A 16,831-nucleotide genomic window follows, 5' to 3' on the forward strand; every position below is an offset into this window, starting at 1 on the left:
TGGCTCTAATCAGGTGCTTCCAAAAAACACCCCCACCAGTGTAATTCAGATGTCCGGCATCCAAATATGGGCCGGGAACCTGAATAGGGGGTGTCAGCAGCGACCATAGATATGAATCTATTTATGGTGATTAGAGTGGTGCAGGATAAGGGGGGGGGGGGGGGGGGGGCAGTGCTCCTGTGCCCTTTGTGGACACACCACCACTGGTATATATAGTACTACAGCTTCCATATATGAAATGCGATCTATGAATGGAGGACAGGAAGATGAATGAAAAAGTTTACCTCCTCCATTCATAGGTCCAGGTTTTTTTTCTCACAGAATAGGTTCAGGAACTCCCCTAGCACCTCCAAGCACCAACCTTTGGTCCCACCCTCTACCCACCTCCCATTAGGGCCCCTTTAAGAGAATACAGAGACAAGTATAGTTTTGTAATGCTAAGCAATTTGTATGGAATTTGGTAATAATAATAAGAAAAGCAACAATGGACCCCCACAATAAAATACCAGCCCAGCAACAATAAACCCCCACAATAAAATACCATTCCAGCAACAATGGACCCCCACAATAAAATACCCCCCCCCCCCCAGCAACAATAGACCCGCACAATAAAATACCACCCAAGCAACAATAAACCCCACAATAAAATACCACCCCAGCAACAGTGGACCCCCACTATAAAATACCACCCCAGCAACAGTGGACCCCGCAATAAATACCACCCCAGCCACAATAGCCATAAACAAGGCAGATTGCCGTTCTGACAAAGAAGAACACAGCGATCTTCTGTTCCTGCTAAGCAGGAACATGGATCTCTGTGTTCCCCCAGTCAGTCCATCCTTTACACGGTTAGCAAGCACCTCCTAAGGACACACTTAACCCTTTTATCACCCCTGATGTTAACCCCTTCCCTGTCAGTGTCATTGGTACAATGCCAATGCATCTTTGATCACTGTAATAATGCCACTGGTTCCCAAAAAAGTGTCAAAACTGTCAGTTAGGTATCCGATATGTCCGCTGTAACATCGCAGTCCTGCTAAAAATTGCTGATCACCGCCATTACTAGTAAAAAAAAAAAAAAAAAATACCATAACTCTATCCCCTATTTTGTAGACGCTGTAACTTTTGTGCAAACCAATCAATACACGCTTATTGAGATTTTTTTTGTTGTCAAAAATATGTAGCAGAATACATATTGGCTTAAATAAAAAAAAAGAAACTAGATTTTTTTAATTTTTTATTGAATATGTATTATAACAGAAAATAAAAAATATTGTTTTTTTTTTCAGAATTGTAGCTCTTCTTTTATTTAAAGCACAAAAATAAAAAGTGCAGGTGATCAAATACCACCAAAAGAAAGCTCTATTTGTGGGGAAAAAGAACACTAATTTCTGTTTGGGTACAGCGTTGCACGACGGTGCAATTGTCAAAGTTAAAGTAACGCAGTGCCGTATTGCATAAAAATGTCTGGGGCTTGACTGATCACCCTTTAGCTGGCTCATCTTGTTCCCAGAGTCTCACTGCAGGCCCCTTCCCTGGCAGGAGATGGGTGTGGCCCACATCCCCCACCCCAACTTGGGGCAATGTTCTCTCCTGATCTTACTTGTCGATCGGAGCTACAGCAAGACAATTTCAACAAATCTTCTCGAAGAGACGATGTCCGCGTAGAGTATCAGTGGATTATCCGATCCCCCACCGGATGTGATGGGATCCACATCCCCTCGCACTCGCCTACTGTTAAAGGCCAGGCGCTACCAGGGACCCTCCCTGGAACTTTGAGCCTCACATAGGCGATTTTTGTGTCTATAAAAGTTTAGGGATTAAACTACAAGCCCGGTTATGTTGGGGTATTGGCGAAGTAGTAGGGTGTTATTTACAAAGGTTGAAACTGCTATCACAGGCATTGTTTTTTTGTTTTTGGGTATAGACCACCTCCTGCCCCCCCCCCCCCCATGATGTTCTGGGGGTGTTGGCAAATGGTCGGATAGGCACCAGGTGCTTGGGAGATTTTAGTTTGGTTGAATTGTTTTTATATATGTTTATTTTGTGTTTCACGTACAATGGCTCTTGCTCCACTACTGCTCACCGAGTGTCGTCTGCTCGACTACTATCAATCTCCTTTAATTATTAAAGCCTGGAGTGAATATGGCATCACGCGATCAGGATACCTTTTCTGTGGTGTCCTGGAATGTGCGTGGCCTCAACTCTAAATTTAAGGAGGAACTTCTTTTTCAATATATCAAACAATGTAATCCAGCTGTTCTAGTCCTGCAAGACACACACCTGGTGAGCAGTAAGCTAAGGGCTCTGAACAGGCCTTGGGTACAAAAGGCTTTTAATGAATCTTGCTCGACATATGTGAGGGAAGTCTCCATCTTGGTGTATAAATCTTTCCCGTGTGTCATAGAAGTGGTTCAGATCTGTTGGGTAGGTATGTGATACTGGTACTCACGCTTTGGCAGCACAGGTATGTCTTTGCTGGCATATATGTGCCACTGCCCTTTAAAGCTGAAATTCTATATACTATACTGGAGAGGATCGCCCCCTATTGTCCTGCAAAAATGTTACTACTGGGAGATTTTAATGCCATCCTCTCCCCAGACCTAGATAGACCCTTACCACCTAAGTCTTTCACCAGGGAGTTTTCAAACTGGGCGTTATCTGCAGGGGAGGTGGAAATTCCCATCCACCAAGACCTTTTGTGTTTTTCTACCTCCTACAAAACCACCTACAGAGACTGTGTTTGCCAACTCCTCTATGCTGACAGACATTCTAAAAGCTATTTGCCCAGCGGTCTGTCTGACCACAGCCCCCTAGAGATCACCCTACACACTTCTGCCTCTTGCTGTGGCTCTATGTGGTGTCTAGGGGCTCAATGGATTTCCCAACCCGAAATAGCTGATCAACCCCCACTGGCCCTACTCAATTACTGGGATTTTAATGAAGGGCGATCCTCTCCTAAGATAGTATGGGACGTCTTCAAGTCATTTACAAGGGGCCATTACATTTTGACCATCAAGGCGGTCATTTTGTAACAAACTGCTGCCACAACAGCATTGGAGAGTGAGCTGGGGTTGACTTCTGACCAATATGGATTGGCTCCCTCGGCCTCAAACTTTGATGTGTTGCAGGCATCTAAATGCAGTCTTCATCTTCACTTAACAGAGGTTATTAGACTTGAAATATATAATACGAAGCAAACATTCTTCGAACAGGGCAACAGGAATGGCAAAGCTGTTGGCGATGATATTTCTCCAGGACACCCCTAATACCGTGATTCCTGAACTTACCTGTCCCACAGGTGAGGCCGTCGCCTCCCCAGAGACTATTCTATGAGCTTTCAATGTTTTTTATCAATCTCTATATACCACCACACTACCCTCGGGTTTAGACCCAGAGAGGTTGGCATCTCTTCTGGATCTGATAGCCCATGGCTGGCTCTTCGATTCCAAAGGATCTCAACTAATTGCTCCAATTACCGTGGAAGAGGTTCATGCTGTAATTAACTTCCTATCCACTGGCAAAGCTCCTGGCCCAGATGGTCTCCCGACTGATTTCTGTGTAGCACATGGTAACATGCTGGCCCCCTGGCTGGCTGACCTATTTACACATTGCCTGGACGGGGCTTTCTCCCACCCTCCATGGCACACGCACATGTTATCCTCATCACCAAGATGGGTAAGGATACCAAATTACAGGCCTCTTATAGACCTATAGCACTCCTTAATACTGACCTCAAAATCCTAACTAAACTCCTCACCACTAGATTTAACTCATTACTCCCCTCTCTCATTGACTCCGATCAGATCAGGTTCATGTCCCATAAGTCTACAGACATCAATCTTCGTAGATTGTTCACTATCCTCCATACAAGACACGACAATCAGGCTACTAGAGTGGTTGCCTCTCTCAATATTGAGAAGGCTTTCAACTCGATTGAGTGGCCTTTCCTGTGGGAGATTCTGCAGAGAATGGGATTTCCCCTGGTATTCATTCACTGGTTACTGACTATCAGACTATATAGTTTGCCTACATCTGCCATTCATTTAGGGGGTCATCTGTCTCCTGTTTCTGAACTCTCTAGGGGTACACGGCAGGACCGCCCTCTCTCTCCAGCACTTTTTGCCATTGCAATGGAACCAGTGGCGGAGGCATTACCTGTCTCACCAGTCACCACACATTAAAGGTCTGTGGCTAGGCTGGCTGGAGGAGAGGATGGCCTGCGTTGTTGCGATCTGTGGAGGCGTTGTCGAATCTCCTTTTGCGGGGTCCAAAGGCTCCGTATGACCTAACCCCTTCCATGCATACCACCCTTAGGGCCTGGAGGGAAGGCCTAGCCTGTGAAAAGTATCCTCTGACTGCTGTATCCCCGAACGGCCCACTCTGGAACAAGCCCATCCTACAGCACATTCTTGGGATTCCAGAACCTGTGATTTGGGCCAGGTACCATATTAAGGCTCTCTCAGACATCCCCTCAGACCTAACGATATTCTCCTTTGATCACTTAATGTCTCATCACAACGTCCCGCTCTCACACAAATTCAGATATCTACACTTGTCCCATGCATTCAGGGCTCAGTTCCCTCCAGGCGAAAGGTAGATGGTGAAGTCCAACCTAGAGTGGATTTGCGATTTGATTGAACCGAAAAACCCACCTCCGTGCTATATGCTCGTCTCCTGAACTGTCCAGGCTCCATTAGCAATGGGATCGGGATGTTCCGTAGATGGACTCCGAGGATTGGGGAGATGTGTGGGACTATTTAAAATACTGGTTTCCTTGAGAGTCCATCTCATTCAATGCAAGATTGTCCATAGGGCATATCTTACTCCCGCTCGGGTGCACAGGATGAGCTCTTCTCTCTCCCCGGAATGCTGGCGTTGTGACCATAGTCCCAGGAACTTGGGCCATATCTTTTGGTCCTGCCCGGTAATTACAGGTTTCTGGTCACAAATTCTTTCAGAGGTAAATGATCTGCTGCTAAGTATCTATGTTGATCCATCCCCAAGAATATGCCTGCTGGGGCTGGTGCAGGACTTGGTGCCCAGATTGGCTGAGAGAACCTTGTTGGGTCTCCTGCTGTTCTATGCCAGGAAATCCATTGTCATATGCTGGAAGCAAAAGACTTGTCCCTCTATAGGTTTATGGAAAACACTTGTTAACAATGTGATACACCTTTACAGGGACACCTATATACATAGAGGCTGTCTAAAAAAACATGACAGAGTCTGGAGTGAGTGGTTAGCGGAACCTTCCACTGCTGCAACAGATTAGGTGACCTCTCTGATATATGATGGCTCTCCTTGACATCTTAATAGATCAATCCAGGATAGCACAATAATCTAGGTGAGCTAGTTCATTGTCAGTCCACCCCTGGAGCAAGAGCCATGACAGCCTATTGATGATGTTATACTATGGTGGTTGTAGATAATCTAATGGTCCTGCATGGGTCCCTTCCCTGTTAATAGCCAGATGTTGGCTGAGCTGTTGTATGTCTTGTGACAGAGCGAGGCTCTGTCCCTGTGAAATTGGAGGAAAGAGGGATCTCCAACCCTGTGTCCAGGTCTTGGTGATAACGAGCAGGGTGTGTGCCCAGCTGCACACAGCCCATATAACGAAGGGGCTGTTGGGAATGGAGTGTGAGGGATGGTGGAGTGGAGTAGCTTGAAGCTGTGTGCATGTCCAAAGAGCCCAAAGCTGTGTGCGTTGAAGGGTTGAAGCTGTGTGCGTCCAAAGAGCCCAAAGCTGTGTGCGTTGAAGGGTTGAAGCTGTGTGCGTCCAAGGAGTCCAAAGCTGTGTGTTAAAGGGCTTGAAGCTGTGTGCGTCCAAGGAGCCTAAGACTGTGTGCGTCCAAGCAGTTTGGTGGACGGAGCAAGTACCTATAGCAGCACTACTGCTGAAGAGTAGCCAGGTGGGCTAGCATTTTCATTTGGATTTTTTGGGTATTTAATGTAAGCTTGGACCCCTGCGTGGGATTTCTGGATGGACTAATATTTTGTTTTCTTATAATAAATGTGGGCTACCAGGCCCTTAACCATAAACGCCTGCCTGATGTGAACTAAAAAATGCATCTACCAATTGAGCTAAACACCCCAATGTTACAGTCTGTATTGCTTTGTGTTTGTTAAGAAAATAAAAAAAAGTTTTTCAAAAATGTCCGGGGCTTAGAAATCCCCTCTGCATTTACACGTCTTCTTCCCAGCTGATAGGACAGGCTACGTGGCTTCTGATTGGTCAGTGCTGCCCATGTGATGACGCTGACCAATTAGAGTGCTCCAAAACATCCCTCCTGAAGAGGTACATTTTGGAGATTCAGCTGTGGGTTATTTTTAAGCTCGGACTCCTGAGGCAGCTATACCGGGGCTCAGAGCGGGAGATCGCCGCGGCCCATGTCAGCGGGGGGTGAGGAGATGGTCCTGTGTAAGTTCACCTTACAGATTTTCCTGTAAAGGTGAACTTACCCTTTAAGGGTGTAAAACCTTCCGGGGCTGAAGTGATAGATAGGATATAGGCTGCCTCAAATCCTTCTATCTCTTCATGTAATCGCAGACAGATTCGATGATGTTGAGATCAGGGCTCTGTGGGGGCAAAACCATCACTTCTAGGACTCCTTGTCCTTCTTTAGATCGAAGATAGTTCTTAATGACATTGGCTGTATGTTTGGGGTAGTTGTCCTGCTGCAGAATAAATTTGTGGCTGATCACATGCCTCCCTGATGGTATGGCATGATGGCTAAGCAACTGCCTGTATTCCTCAGCATTGAGGACACCATTGATCATGGACCAAATCTCCAACTCCAGTTGCAGAAGTGCAGCTCTAAACTTGCAAGAAATCTCCACCATGCTTCAATATTGTCTGCAGACACTCATTATTGCACTGCTCTCCAACCCTTCGGAGAACAAACTGCTACAGCCAAATATTTCCAAAAAACTCATGAAAGTAAGGTATAGAAGCTTGAGGAGTTCATTTTTTTCATGAACAATTTTACTGTAGGAAAATGCTTACATTAATATTATTATTATTATACACGATTTACATAGCGCCAACAATGAGGGTAGACAGTACAAATACAATACACTTTAACCGCTTAAGGACTGCCTCACGCCGACGTACGTCGGCAGAATGGCACGGCTGGGCACAATCATTACCTGTACATTCCCTTTAAGTGCCCAGCCGTGGGTCATGCGCGCGCCTCCAACAGCGCACTCGCGACCCGGTCCTGAGCTCCGTGACCGTGACCGCAGGACCCGTGGACCCGATCACCACCGGTGTCCCGCGATCGGGTCACAGAACTGAAGAACGAGGAGAGGTAAGTGTAAACAAACCTCTCCTCGAGCTTCCTACTGAGGCTGTCACTGATCGTCTGTTCCCTGTTATAGGGAAAGACGATCAGTGATATCAGACATCAAGCCATGCCCCCCTACAGTTAAAAAAACACACACACACATACACTTAATCCCTACACTGCCAGTGAAATTTTTACAGTAATCAGTGCATTTTTAATTGCACTGATTGCTGTATTAATGCCAATGGTCCCAAAAATGTGTCAAAATTGTCCGACGTGTCCGCCATAATGTCGCAGTCACAATAAAAATCGCTGATCGCCGCCATTACTAATAAAAAAAATTATTAATAAAAATGTCATAAAACTATCCCCTATTTTGTAGACGCTATAACTTTTGCGCAAACCAATCAATAAACGCTTATTGCAGGTTTTTTTTTCAAAAATATGTAGAAGAATATGTATCGGCCTAAACTGAGGGAAAAAAATGTTTTTTTTATATATTTTTGGGGGATATTTATTATAGCAAAAAGTAAAAAATATTGAATTTTTTTTCAAAATTGTCACTCTATTTTTGTTTATAGCACAAAAAATAAAAACCGCAGAGGTGATCAAATACCACCAAAAGAAAGCTCTATTTGTGGGAAAAAAAGGACGTCAATTTTGTTTGGGAGCCACGTCGCACGACCGCACAATTGTCAGTTAAAGCGTCGCAGTGACGAATCGCAAAAAGGGGCTTGGTCCTTTAGCTGGAAAATGGTCCAGGGCTTAAGTGGTTAATACAGTAGAAATCAGAGAGCCCTGCTCCTTAGAGCTTTCAATCTAGGAAGGCGGGTCAAGAGATACAAGAGGTAATAACTGTAGGGGATGTGCTGATGGAGAAAATAAACGTACAGTTCTTAGGTGGGGGCCAGATAGACTTCTCTGAAGAGATGAGTTTTCAGGGATCGCTTGAAAGTGGACAAAGTAGGAGAAAGTCGGACAGATTGGTGTATTATTGCAATGTTTGTTTACAGATATCATAGCATATCACAGTGACTACACCATCCATATATTGTACACTGTTCCCCTTATGCTATGAATAATACCAGTTAAAAGAAAAAAATATATATTTTTCAGTTTCTATCCCAGATTGCTTTGAATTTATTCTCAGTTACTTTAAAGTACCATGCCATCTAGTGGTTAAAGTGATATTACATTTTTTTTAACAGCCAAAAAGGGAGCAAATAAGGGAAGTTCATTGTTGGAGTTAAATTATATTGACTCTGTCGTGTCCAGAGATTTTTGAAGCTTAGATACTCAAACTAAGTTAAGCAGCATTGGTATAAAATGGTATAAAGGATGAGGCCCAAATATGGAATCAATGTGTGGTCAACGGAGGGGTCCATTCAATAAAGTAATGCCACGTACACATGGCCAGAATTTCCGATGGAAACAGTCCGATGGGAGCTTTTCATAGGATTTTCTGACCGTGTGTATGCCCATCAGTTTTTTTCTGTCAGCATTTCCAACGGTCTTTAGATTGAGAGCCTGTTCTTAATTTTTCTGACGGAAAACCTTTCTTTTTTTTTTTTTTGTTTCACAAAGTTTATTGAGTGAATAAGAACATAAAATACATCTTAGTATAAAGACATATAATGTCGCATGTTACACATGTGATAATAGTAGAGTACAGTTACAGAGGAAAATAGGAAAAATATTAATGTAGATAGTACAATATATATATATATATATGAACAAATAAGCATATTATTCCATCATAATAATGAAGGTCAGCTGGTAGTTTGGCTAACTGTACCCAGAGTAGGAGGGGGAGGTATGGGGGTGGGGAGGGGGAAAGGGTGAGGGATAGAAGGAGAAAAAAAAAAAAAAATTAATAGATGGGGGGAACAGTACAGTGAGAAAAATACTTATAATTACAAAATTTATTTCAGTTCTATCTGAGTTTTTCTCTTATAGAAGTAGTTTTCTAATGGTTTACAATTGATTTATATTCCTGAGAGCTTTTATATTCTATCCATTCATGCCAAGTTGCAAAGAATTTTGTAATTTTTTTCTGAGATACACTGATAAGTTCTTCAATCTGCTCTATGTTGTTTATTCTCCGAAACCATTCCTTTTTCGTTGGAACGGCCTCGGAGCGCCAGTGGACGGGGATACAGTGACGTGCAGCATTGACCATAAACATTGGCAGTGATTTCAGATAAATTTTCCTGGGGATGTCATTTAAGTGAAGGAGGTATTGTGCCGCGTTAAAGTTCAAGTGTTCTGAGGAGATTTTGTTGATGGTTTCGTGAACCTCTACCCAGAAGGTCTGGATTAAGGGGCAGGACCACCACACATGGAGCATCGAGCCCTCTTCTCGTTTGCATCTCCAGCATTTTTCTGAGGATGTGGGGGAAAACTTGTGTAGAATAGAGGGGGTCCTATACCATCTGGACAAGATTTTATAGCTGCATTCCTGAGTGGCTATATTTAGTGACCCTTTGTGTGCGTAAATATGTAATTTCTCCCATTGTTTTTCGGATATTGAGATATCAAGGTCTCTTTCCCAATGTTCACATGTTTTGATGGAGAAATCGGGTGCCCCTTCAAATAGTGAGTTATATATGATTGATATAATATGTCTGTGTGGAGTTTTCTTCGTACAAAGGTCTTCAACAGTCGTTAGGGGTTTCGTCCAAAGATACGTTGTCTGTTTGTTGGTCAGGAAGTGTCTAATTTGAATATAGTTCCAATGGGGTATTTGGAGAGGTGTTATAATGTCATGGAGGTCTTCTCTAGAGAGTATTTTCCCATTTTTGAAGAAATGTTTGGCAAGGATTTCTTTATGTGGCCAATTATGTGAAAGAAAGTTTCTATCTAATCCTGGTGGGAAGTCAGGGTTATTTCTCAGAGGTGTGAGAGGGCTATACCAAGGAGTAGGGTTTTTGGATTTGAATGTGTTGTGAAAGATTTCTAATGTGGGTCCAACTAGGGGGTGCGTTTTGATGTGATTAGAGTGATGTTTAGGGTGGATCCACGGAAGTGACTTGATTGAGGAGGTAAACTGAGATTGTTCTAACGTCACCCAGTCCTTAACAGCTTGATGAATGTTCCAGTCTACTATACGGGTTAAGAGTGTTGCTTGGTGGTATTTCCTAAGGTCAGGGAGAGCTATACCACCCTTGTGTTTAGGGAGGTTTAGTCTGGCAAACTTTATTCTGGGGGTTTTGCCCCTCCATATAAACAGGGAGCACGCTTTACGGAAGGCTGCAAAAAAGGATATTGGCACTCTGATGGGGATAGTTTGCATAACGTATAGGTATCTGGGTAAGATTGTCATTTTTATCAGCGAGGCCCTGCCAAACCACGAGATGTTTAGGGCGTTCCATCTTCTCAAATCATCTCATGTTTCTTTTAGAATGGGTATATAGTTTAATTGGTAAAGTTTTTTTAAATCTGAGGGAATTTCAATGCCCAAATATGTGATGCTCTTTTCAGCCCAGATAAATGTGTGATTTTTCTTGCAGAGTTCTACAGAACTTGGCTGCAAAGTGATATTAAGAGCGTTTGATTTGGAGTGGTTGATTTTTAGATTAGAGAGAAGATGGAAATGTTCCAGGTCTTTGAGGAGGTTAGGCAAGGAGGTGTGTGGTTCCGATAAGAAGAGTAGCATATCGTCAGCGAATGCTGCAACTTTATAGGTGTTATTTTGGATTTCTATTCCCTTGATGTCATTATTTGCTCTGATTTTATTTAATGGTGGTTCTAGAGTGAGGACAAATAGGAGTGGGGAGAGTGGGCATCCTTGTCTGGTGCCATTTCGTAAGTTGAAGGCGTTCGATAGGTGGTTGTTTACACGAACTCGTGCAGTCGGATTGGAATATAGTACATTGATGTAAGATCTCATTTGGGGTAGTATTCCTATATGATTCAATACTGCGTCTATGAAATCCCATGCCACCCTATCGAACGCCTTCTCTGCATCGAGGGAGAGAAAGAATCCTTGTTTTTGTTTTGAAGTTAACCAGTGACTGATATTTAAGGCTTTGGTCGTGTTGTCTCTTCCCTCTCTGCCGGGAATAAAGCCCACTTGGTCTAGAGTTATTAGGGATGTTAGTAAAGGTAGTATTCTGTTTGCTAAAATTTTCGCATGAAGTTTTACATCTACGTTAATTAAGGAAATCGGCCTATAGTTTGTGACCTGGGTTATGTCCTTTCCTTCTTTGGGTATTACAGTTATATGGGCTTCTAGTAGTTGTTTGGGGGGGTGTTTCTCGGAGTGTAGTGATTGAAAAGATTTCAGAAATTGTGGTTTTAGTATTTCGATGAAAGTCTTGTAATATTGTAGGGGTAATCCATCAGGGCCTGGGGCTTTTCCTATTTTCATCTCTTTTATAGCTTTGTCTAGTTCCGTGCCAGAGATCGGTTCTTTAAGTTTTTGGGCAGTGGCGTCTGAGATTCGGGGTGGACTATATTTACTTAGAAAGTCTTGGATAAGGTTGGCTCTTAGGTCTGAATTTAGCGGACTTTTGGGATTGGAAGGGATATTATAAAGAGACTGATAATATAATTCGAATTGTTTTGCAATCTCCACATTCGAGGATTGTAATTTGCCTTGTTTGTCCATTATCTGGTGGATTGTTGCTGAGATTTTTTTGTTTTGTACTGCTTTAGCGAGCAGTCTCCCACTCTTGTTTCCTTGCTCATAGTATATCTTGTGTCTTAAGATATATTGCCTTTTGGTTTTGATATTTAATTCATCTGCGAGTAGTTTTCTCGCATTCGTAAGCTCCTCAAATGTTGAGATTGCAATAGTTCTTTTATGTGTTGTTTCAAGATTATGGATATGGGCTATCAATGAATTTATTTTGGATTGTTTTTCTTTTTTTATTTTGGCTAGTTTTTTTATAAATTCTCCTCTGATAACACATTTGTGGGCCTCCCACTGTGTGATTGTTGAGGTTTCTCTGTTATCATTTCGAGCAAAGTAATCTTTTAGTGTTTCATTAAACTCTGAAATATCTTTGGGGTCTTTCAGTATGGAAGTGTTCAGTCTCCATGTTTTGGTGCTAGTGTTTTTCTCTGGGAAAGTTAGAGTCATGGTGATTGGGTGATGGTCTGAAATGGTCATTGGTTCGATGGTACTGTTGCTCAGGAGGGATAGGTCTGATTGTGTCATAAAGAAGTAATCTATCCTTGAATACTTTTGGTGAACGCTGGAAAAGAATGTGAAGTCCTTGGATTGGGGATTGAGGGTTCTCCAGGAGTCGTGTAACATAAGGTTTTGTAACTGAATTTTAATTTGTTTTAATGCTCTGTACGGTAGGCTCGACGCTCCATTTGAGGTGTCTATTGCGGGGTTTAGCGGGATGTTAAAGTCACCCCCTAGGATGAGAATACCAGATGCGAATGTCGTTAGTAGGTCTTTGATTTTACGAAAAAAGGCTACCTGTTTAGAATTTGGAGCATATATATTTGCGATAGTGATAGGGTGATGGCCTAGTTTACCTTTTAAAAATATAAATCTGCCTCCAGGATCAGTCATAGAGTCCTGGAGTTGGAATGATGTCTGTCTGGAAATCAAAATTGAGACCCCTTTTGTTTTCCCTTCGGGGTTTGTGGCGTGGTAGGCAAATGGGAATCTTTTGTCTTGTAATTTCGGGAACTTTTCGGATTTAAAATGTGTTTCTTGGATACAAATGATATTTGCTTTGTGTTTGTGGAGTTCATTGAGTAGTTTGGTCCTTTTTTCAGGTATGTTAAGTCCTTTGGCATTAATTGAGAGAAGATTAATCATTAGTGGAGTGGAATTCTGTTTACAGTTAGTCATCTTAGAGTTTGGTTGTATACTTCTAGGTGAATGGGTAAGTTTCAGAGAAAAAAATAAATAAAAAAAATGTAAAAAAAAAAAAAAAAAAAAAGGGGGGGGGTAGAGGGGGAAAGGGGTGGGGGGGAGGAATGTGTGAAGGGGGTTGAACCGGGGGTAGAGATAGGAAAACCTTTCTATCGATTTTTCGATCGTGTGTATGCAATTCCAACACGCAAAATTCCGACGCATGCTCGGAAACAATTCAACGCATGCTCGGAAACATTAAATTTCCCTTTTATAGTGGCGTCGAACGTGTTGTACGTCGCAGTGTTATTGCCGTCGAAATTTGGTGTGACTGTGTGTAGGCAAGACAGTTTGAGCAAAATTCCGACAGAATTCCCACGGGAAAACCATCAGAGCTTTTTCCGATGAGAATTTCGATCATTAGAAAGCCGATGGCAGAAAAAGACAGAGTAGTTTATCAAGTCTGCGCATTTTTTTTGTTGTTTTTTTTTTTTTTTTTTTGCTATATGTGTCCTTGTCACTTCCTATCAGCTGAAAAGAAAACATAAAGAAATGTATAATCTACAAGTCCCACCAATCCACCTGGTAACAGGGACAAGCAAAGGCTGATAGTCCATACTCTAACATTAGAGTCATGCCCATTTGGTGAGCAGTTTTTAGTCTCTCTTTGCTGGTGTTGGATCAGAATTGAAGAGGTCTTTTGAGGATTCGTTTTTCCTTTTCTGCAACAATTATTACACAGACTTTTATTTTGGACATTACATTTTTTATTAATTTCAATAAGTCACTAATTCTTGGTTTTGGTGTATTTAGTGCAGCAGATATTTATATTTATTATTATTATTATTTATTATATTTGCTTATTGCCATGTCAAATATCTCATAGTGTGCTTGCTGCGTTTAGTAATTAATTACCTTTTTTTTGTTCCACCAGCACAATAATCACTTTTTGTGTTTAAATATTGTAATTGCTGTGTGTAAGAAGGGGTCATGCAGGGATATATCAGCATTGAAGGGTTATACTGAGTTGGCTAATTTGTGAATAGTTATAGCAGGTCAGGTAACAGACCAAACAGCAAACAGTAAAATCTGAGTAATTAACTAGATAACTAGCAGGTTGCAAATAATTAACCTATAATAGTCCACCTCTTTTTTAACTTACATAAGATACCCTAAGAGGGTGGAGAAGACCTATAGGCGGTTACCACAGCAACAGTCAGCAGTCCACATGTACTAAACCTTCTGCTGGTCAGCTTTTTTGGGCCCAGAACTTTGTGTTTTTGTACTCTAAGTGTCCCTTTAGGAGTGTGTGCATTCAAAAGTTGGTATTACCCTATCAGTGGTTACACTGGAGCTGTGATTGGTGTGTAGACAGGTTCAGGTCCCCCTCTGTAGGTGGCCCTAAGCCATTATTACACACGGAGTGAAGTTTGTAAGGGAAATTGTCCCCTTAGGGACTCCATGAGTTTTTCAGAGTAGCCAGCTGTCTGATTGGACACTGCAACCTTTTGAGAGCTCTGGCAGCCATCTCTGTGTGGGACCTTATCTATCAGGTACCCACGCCATTTGGATATGCCTGGAGCAAGTGGTGGTTCAGGGACAGGGACCCTGCTGGTGACGGAAAGTGCATACTAAAAGGAAAGGTTCCTCATGAGTACAGTAGATCAGGGATAACACTTGTCTGGAGGAAACATCTCACTATTCAGACAAGTAACACGAGGGGCTTCCTAGCAGTATTATAGTGCCATTCTGGTATGCTACAAGCCACCATCCCTCCAGTGGAAGCCATACCCTGATAATACAGGCCCAACCCTGGTGACAGTATATAAATAACAACTGCTATATTGCCCTATATCAGTGCCTACAAATAACTGGCTTTATTCATTACAATTAACCTGTATGCAATATACAAATTATATTATCACATCAAGAATTGTGTGTGTGGTCTGTCCCTGACTGGGTACCTTGGACCTAGGACCTGCTTTCAAGTGCAATGCAGTTCTGTTTTATATAATACCTCTAATTTGATGGGTTAAAGAGAACCTGTACATGGTGTAAAGCTTAATAACATATCTGTGGCGTTTGAAGTGTTTGTAAAGACAATTTTTTTTTTAAATCTTTATCCATTCTATGCATTAAGATAAAAAGCCTTCTGTGTGCAGCAGCCCCCCCCCCCCCCCCTCAGCCTCCCTAACACTTACCTGAGGTCCCTCTCTGTCCAGCAATGTCCACAAGTGTCTCAGCCCTCTGAGATTCTCCTTCCTGATTGGCTGAGACACGATGAAAGTCAGCTAGCCAATCAGGAGAGAGAGAGGGGGACAGGACCGGGTCAGGGGTCCGTGTCTGAATGGACACAGGGGGCTGTGACTCAGCTTGGGTGCCCCATAGCAAGCTGCTTGCGGTGGGGGCACTGAACTGGAGGGAGGGACCAGAATCACAGAAGAGGAACACGAAAAGAGGAGGATCCAGGCTGCTCTGTGCAAATCCACTGCAACAGAGCAACAAGACTTTACAAACACTTTAAGGCCTCCTTCACATGGCTAGTTATTTCCTCTCTGTGGTTTCCAGGGGAAGATTCCTTCCAGTACAATGACCAGGTAATGTGAATATCAGTGGCCGGTCAGCCTCTTTAAATTAATGACATACTGACAGTGGCCGCTGCTATTCACATATAGCCACACACCACGTGTTTACCTACTTATGTCCAGGCCTTGATGAAGTCAGTGGTGTCCAGACTAGGATATGCACAGGTAAATGCTTGGTGTGTAGCCACATGTGAAAAGTGGCATGGTAGTTCACAGAGTTGCTCTGTGATTGGAGGAGAGGTGGTCATGTGTGTTAAACAGGTAAAATAACCAGGCTGTCCCCCAGTTTTTTTCTCACAACCCCAGTCTAATAAATAGTAATATTTATTTTTTATTAGAATAATACACATTCGCTGTAGAACAGGATACATATGCTTGATGGTTTCTATCAAACTAACTTCTCTATAGAACAGAAATAGAAATATGTCTATGCTCGTATCCAAAGAGCTCTACATACAATATACTGTATGTATAACCCATAACATGCATCAACCCTCTACATAGTGCTTTACACTCTTATGCCCCATACACACAGTCAGATTTTCCGTCGGAAAATGTGCGATAGGATCATGTTGTCGGAAAATCTGACCGTGTGTGGGCTCCATCGGACTTTTTCCATCAAATTTTCCGACGCACAAAGTTTGAGAACATGATCTAAAATTTTCCGACAACAAAATCCGATAGTTTAAATTCGAATCGTGTATAGACGGACAAAATGCTCAGAATAAATTACCAGACAAAAGTTATTGGCTACTGGCCCTTTCATAGTCCTGTCCTACGTGTACTATGTCACCGCGTTCAGGACAATTTTTGGACAACTTTGTGCGACCGTGTGTATGCTAGACAAGTTTGGGCCAAAATCCATCGGAAAAAGAAAGAACGGATTTTGTCATCAGAAAGTCCAACCATGTGTATGGGGCATTACAAATTTTTTGAAACTTTGCATAAAAACAGGGATTTTTGGTTCACATGCATTGCAATACATGTTTAAGCTGTAGCCAACGTAATCCCTCTCTGGCCAGTCCCTACACTACTCTACTCTACACCACTTTATTCTATTCTACCCTACGATACTTGCTTGGAATAGAAATAAAATATGTCTCTGCCAAATCCAAATAGCTTTATATACAGTATATATACCCATTCGT

This window comes from Lithobates pipiens, unplaced genomic scaffold, assembly GCF_037356315.1.
Source record: "Lithobates pipiens isolate NorthernLeopardFrog02 unplaced genomic scaffold, aLitPip1_a1.2 Scaffold_19, whole genome shotgun sequence".
Lineage (NCBI taxonomy): Eukaryota > Metazoa > Chordata > Amphibia > Anura > Ranidae > Lithobates > Lithobates pipiens.